Below are 6,101 nucleotides of genomic sequence, written 5' to 3' on the forward strand. Positions count from 1 at the left end.
GGCGGATCTGCTCAGCAGGTACAGCCACCAAATGCACGAGTGGGAGATACATCCATCAGTACTCCGCCCGTACTTCCAGCAGTTGGGTCATCCAGAGATAGACCTGTTCGCCACAAAGGAAAACGCCAAATGCCAAAGCTTTGCCGCCAGGTTCCCACACCCACAGTCGCAGGGCAATGCGATATGGATGAACTGGTCAGGCAAATTTGCGTACGCTTTTCCCCCAGCACCTCTAATACCGCTGGTGGCACGAAAGCTAAAGCAACACTCGATGATGCTCATCCTGGTTGCTCGAACGTGGGCACGCCAACCATGGTACACCACGTTTCTAGAACTTTCCGTAGTACCGCATCAAAGGCTGCACCTCACACCCAGACTTTTGACGCAGAGCCATGGCGACATTCAGCACCCAGATCCGCAACAGCTCAACCTGGCAATCTGGCTCCTGAGGTCTTAGAGTTTGGCTACCTCAACTTGCCTCCTGACTGCATGGATATCATACGGGAGGCAAGAAAAGCCCACCACCGGAGCATGCTATGCAGCAAAATGAAAGCGGTTTGTCATTTATTGCGTGGACCACAACATTGACCCGCTTGACGCGTTCACGCACAACCTCATTTGTTATCTGTTACATCTTTACAAATGCAATCTAGCATATGCTTCCATTCGAATACATTTATCCGCCATAGCGGCTTATCTCCAAAACAGGCAGCATCTCTCCCTTTTCAGAGTGCCTGCAATTAAAGCCTTTCTAGAGGGGCTCAAACAAGTCATTCCTCCCAGGACCCCACCTGCTCCTGAATGGAATCTTAATGTGGTCCTCACCCGGCTGATGGGTCCACCTTTTGAGCCTCTACATTCATGCGAGCTTCAGTTCTTAACATGTAAAGTGGCTTTCCTGATAGCCATTACGTCACTGCAACGTGTTAGTGAGCTCCAGGCGCTCACTGTACAAGAGCCATTCATACAAATTCACTCCAACCGGGTAGTGCTGCGCACTAACCCTAAATTTCTTCCAAAGGTGGTTTCACAGTTCCATGTCAATCAGACTATTGAACTGCCTGTGTTCTTCCAAAATCTTGAGACAGTGGCAGAAAGAATGCTCCACACTCTTGACGTCAAAAGGGCTTTAATGTACTACATTGATAGGACCAAAGATTTTAGGAAGACTACACAATTCTTTGTTGCCTTTTCCGCACCACACAGGGGCAACCCCATTTCCAAACCAGGTGTAGCCAGGTGGATCGTTAAGTGTATTCAAATTTGCTATCAAAAAGCTAAGCGCACTTTAACAATCCCCCCAAGAGCCCACTCCACCCGCAAGTCGGGGGCCTCCATGGCCTTCCTTGGAAATATCCCTTTAGAAGACATTTGTAGAGCAGCCACATGGTCTACCCCACACACATTTACAAAACACTACTGTGTAGATGTGCACTCCAAGCAGCAAGCAGCTGTAGGGCAGGCTGTTCTAAAAACACTTTTTCAAACATCTGCAGCTGGCACAGGCGGCCGCTGCTAATGGAGGGACTGCTATATATTCTATGCTATAGATATGAATTCAGCAGCCCACATGCCTCGAACTGAATATGCTACTTACCAGTATGCATCTGTTCTTGGCATGTAGGGCTGCTGACATTCATATCGCCCACCCTCCTCCTCGGCGCCTGTAGCGGCTGCAGAACTTACACTTACTCTTAGCATGGTCATCGCTCACGCTGTTACACTCCATCTTCGCCACAATGGCTAAAAACAATCTGGGGATGGAGTCGATGTCCATGCGCACTGTAGTCCAGGGGAGGAGCCACCTATCTCGTGATACTTCGAAGACTCTTCCAGGACAACAATGTGCAATCATCCGGACCCAACACTAGGCGGCGATCTATGCTACAGATATGAATGTCAGCAGCCCTACATGCCAAGAACAGATGCATACTGGTAAGTAGCATATTCATACTTCCATTAATCCCGGTTAAAGTTAACCAGAGCCTCAGCATCACAAAATGGATGCTGCTGCCACAGACACAAGTCTGACTTCCTGCTGCTGAGAGTCCTTCCAGCGAGGGAGGCTTGGACAATAGGTTTCCTGTCACAGGGAGGTGCTAGTGTGGTTCTGAAAATCTGGATTCGTGTAATCGTTCTGGACTCAAGAATTAAAACTTCGTCGAAACATGACGAATTTGGTATCAAAAGACCGAGAATGACGAGTACATCATGTACATATATTTTCAGCATATTCGAGTGACGATTTCACCTCGAAATCATCATTTGCGTTCTGAACCCTTGGCTTCCATTTATGTATTGCCCTTTACATAGGCCTTAATCCAGTTGAATTCAATTCCACAAGGACACATACTCCTTAATCGACTTTTCCATGACCTGTGCAAGTTGGAACCATTGCCCCAGGCCGAACTCGTTAGGTCAGTTCCCCTCCCAGTGGCCGAGCAAGATAGCATCTAGGCTCAACAAGCCATAAAACCATTTCAGCGCGCACACCTGCCATATCTTGCTCACATCTGTCTCTACTCTTTTGCTTCACTTACTTTATGATGGGGAGGTGCCTGTTTTATTGGGGGTCCACTGATATCTGATGAAATGTTGGGCCTTGCCGGGTGATTTGTTATGGGCAGCACGACGTGAAATATGTACATGTCATCATGACTCTGCTTTTCTTTTGTAAACCAATAACTGTAAATGACAAACTACAAATTCGAAGAATGTTTGCCTGAAGCTGAATATCCTGTATAAAGAGAGAAGCCTGACTTTGTAAATTCGAGCAGTCTCCTGAGAATATACTTCCCCGTGTTGTACTTCTAGGACACTTGTTACATTGGTTGCAGCCAATAAACTAATCTTTGACTTCACCTAGAAGACTCTGAGTTTCTGTGGTCTGGATCAGGAAGAACCCGAGGTCTCTGGGTGTACCCTGACACCGCCGGGTTACCGGTGTCTGTGCCGGTTCTGAAAAACCCAGTACCTCAGCAGCACCACCCCAGACAGGCTATAGTGTATTGGGGCAGGGAGGGCTGAATGAAATGAGACACTGCCTGGGGCACACAAGGTGTCCCATGCATAGTCCAGGTCAAACCGGTGCTGGGGCACTCCAGACCCAGCTCTGGCGCGCTCCAGCCCCAGCTCTGGCGCGAAACTGGACAAGGGGAAAGGGGTGTAACCACCCCCTTCCTGGGTCCCACCCATAGGAGGGACCTAGCAGGTAATCCAGCCCCTAGATTTGGTATATAGGTAGGAGCTGAGTCCCAAGACTTTAGATATATCCTGACTGAAACTCTGATACGAAACTCTGGACCTTCGACATCCTACTCGACGTAGAAGACTGAAGAATCTCCCTTGTGGTCAAGGAGTGACCACCCTGTGCAAGCAGGCACCATCAAGCACTCAACGGTTTGCTTTGTCGTTGCTCCCGCCGGAGCTCGAACACAGAGCCTGACAAGACCCGGACTTCCAGACATCCAACAGCCCGATCCACAGCCACAGCAAAGCTGAGACAAGTGGAGGCGACGAGAGACGTAGGACCGGCCATCTTGGAAAGCCAGCGAATTGCATTCCGTGCAACTTCTGAGGCACCCTCGAAGTTGTGCATTGGGGATTGAGAAGCCCCAGCCCCGAGCACCAACTGCACCGAAGATCACCTCTCCACACTCACCGAGTGCTGCGTGGGGCCCTTTTGCATTTTCCTGCTCGACGCGTCTGTCCGGTCACTTGCCCATTGGCTAGTGGCCTCTGTGAAGACGAAACCCGAAATCTAAACCGCTGGTCTGGTTGCTCCAGACTGGCCCTTGCTTCCCTGCGAAGGAGAAGCCCATCAGTCCTTGCTGACCTGAGTAAGAAGCCATCTTCGATTCCTGCGTAGGTTGCATTTGCCAAGGCTGTTTACTCTGAATCGAGAACCGACACCGCCGACAGCGAGAGCCTTCGTGGGACAGTCCGTATCCAGCTCCTGGTCGTCGTCGACACCTCCTGGTCCAAGTGGCTGCAGAGACAAGCTTTGCGACATCACCTGATTGCTTCCCGACATCGCCTGGTTCCTTCCTGTTCACTGGCTAGTGACCCAGACTCTGTCCCCTCTGCTTTCACGTACTCTTCATCCTTGATCCGCCCTTGGATCCAACCGGACTCTTCTCTCCTGCAGCATCTTTTCTCCAAGGCTCCATAGAACTCCACGACGAAACCGACACACTTTGGGACCTATGCACCCGCTTCCCGTGGGTGAGGTAGTGCGAGTACTGCGGTGCTCCTGTGAAGATTAACTCTCCTAGTGTCCTAATTTCAAGTGGTTAGCTTCTAGTCCAGTCGGAAGACTCCTAATTCTTTAACTTTGTAACTTTACGCACCCATTGACTTCTATGTGTGCACGCGTGCGCAATTAGACACTGCACACGCATCCCGTGGGCCTCCTGCTTTCTAACTACTGTTAGTCCAGTGTAGCCCCAGCGATTCCCTAGGCCTTACCATTGTTTGTGACGTGGTTCTTATACCACTATTTTAGTATATAGTTTAGCGGGCCACCAGGGCCTATCCATATTTGTGCAACTTATTGTATGTTATATTAAGTTACTTGTTATGCGCTTGTGCCTCTGCCCTCATAAAGAGTTCAGAGGATTGTCTTAGAAATAAATACATATATATTTTGAATATATAACCTGTGTGGTGTCCTTTCATTTGGTATTAAAGGGATTGCATATGGTAAAACAGCTGGCTTCACATGCCCTCTTGAGTTTAGCCTAAGACTGCTTTTGTCCATGCTACCACTAGGATAGCTGGTCTATAAGGTTTACTTTACAACCATCACCATAAGGGTTGTTTGGACTGGTGCAAGGTGCTCACTAGAATAGTGAACATCATATACCAGGCCAACTTCTCACACACCTCATGTGTCTTTGGTGCCCGAAGCGCGACTACGACCCGAAGTTGTGCTCCGACTGCCAGGCCCCGAACCCAAAGTCTTTGCGGGAGTGGTCCAGAAAGCTTTTGGAGGCCCAGCAGTCTTCTCCGCGCTGCTTGAAGGCCCTGGTTGAGGGGAAGGTCACGGGACCGATAGCGGAGCCATCACCACTCTTCATCAAAGTCTTCGCACTCCTCGGGTAAGTCACAAGAAGCATCATCACTATTTGTCTTTCCCCCCGTCCGTTGGCTGGAACGGCTCGGTGCTTCCCTCCCTTTCCTGGAGCCGGAGCGTCCCCTACCCAGCTTTGTCGATTTTACGAAGCGCTTTACAGATTCTTTGGGGATCCCGACTCCTCCGGCGCACCTTCAGGCCCCGCAGACTCGGCTGGAGGCCCAGGGCCTTTGATGCCATCAGCTCAGGCCCTGGCCCCGCAGGGCCCCCATGGATCCAGGCCTGATCCGGATCGGTGCAGGTCGACCTCAAGGTACCTTCCCCAGCGCCAATCCCAGTGGCGATGCCCCCGACGCCGGTTGTGCCCCCAACTAGCGTCGACCCCAGCCTCATCCCCAATGTGGACACTGTGCAGGATTGACGTTGATGGACGTGGGTACCGCGCCGGAGGGTACCTTTGCCCCACTATTCATTATTGGCATTCCCTAACCCCCTGAGTGGCAGCGAGAGGAGGGTGAGGAGGACTGGGAGGGGTCTATTGACCCTCTAGCAGATCAACTTGAGGAACCGGACTGGAGAGAGGAGTTGGGTGATGCCAGTCGTCTGGATACATCCCGAAACCTTGGTATGCTTTCTCCTCCTACCGTGGCTAGGAGGAGGAAGCTTCCTACGCTGTGGTGTTGCGTAGGGCGGCTGAGGCCTTGGCCTCAAGCTTCCTACGGTGGCTGTCAGGGCTAATCTCCTGACTGAGGTGCTTCAGCCGGCAGCAGCCTCTTCAGAGCCCCTGCTGCCTTTTAATGAAGCCCTCACCGACATCCTTCCTGGCCACTTTGTCCAAGCCCATCTTCTGTGGACACGACAATTGCCCAATGCCAACGCCGAGCCCCATGCGACCGACTTTACCTCTCCCAACACCCTTCCTCTGAGAACTTGGTGGTCCAAGCCTTGTCCTCGAAGGGTGCATTCCCTACTACTACCCCAGATAGGGAATCCAAGAAGCTGGACCATCTTGGTAAGAAGATGTTTT

General features: G+C 51.1%; 1 protein-coding gene across 3 annotated transcripts in view; it reads left to right on the forward strand.

Moving 5' to 3' along the window:
• NFRKB (nuclear factor related to kappaB binding protein) overlaps positions 1 to 6,101 on the forward strand; it is a 1,053,863-nt gene that overhangs the window by 927,969 nt on the left and 119,793 nt on the right. The gene's annotated exons all lie outside the window — the stretch shown is intronic.

This window comes from Lissotriton helveticus, chromosome 3_1 (assembly GCF_964261635.1).
Source record: "Lissotriton helveticus chromosome 3_1, aLisHel1.1, whole genome shotgun sequence".
Taxonomy (NCBI): domain Eukaryota; kingdom Metazoa; phylum Chordata; class Amphibia; order Caudata; family Salamandridae; genus Lissotriton; species Lissotriton helveticus.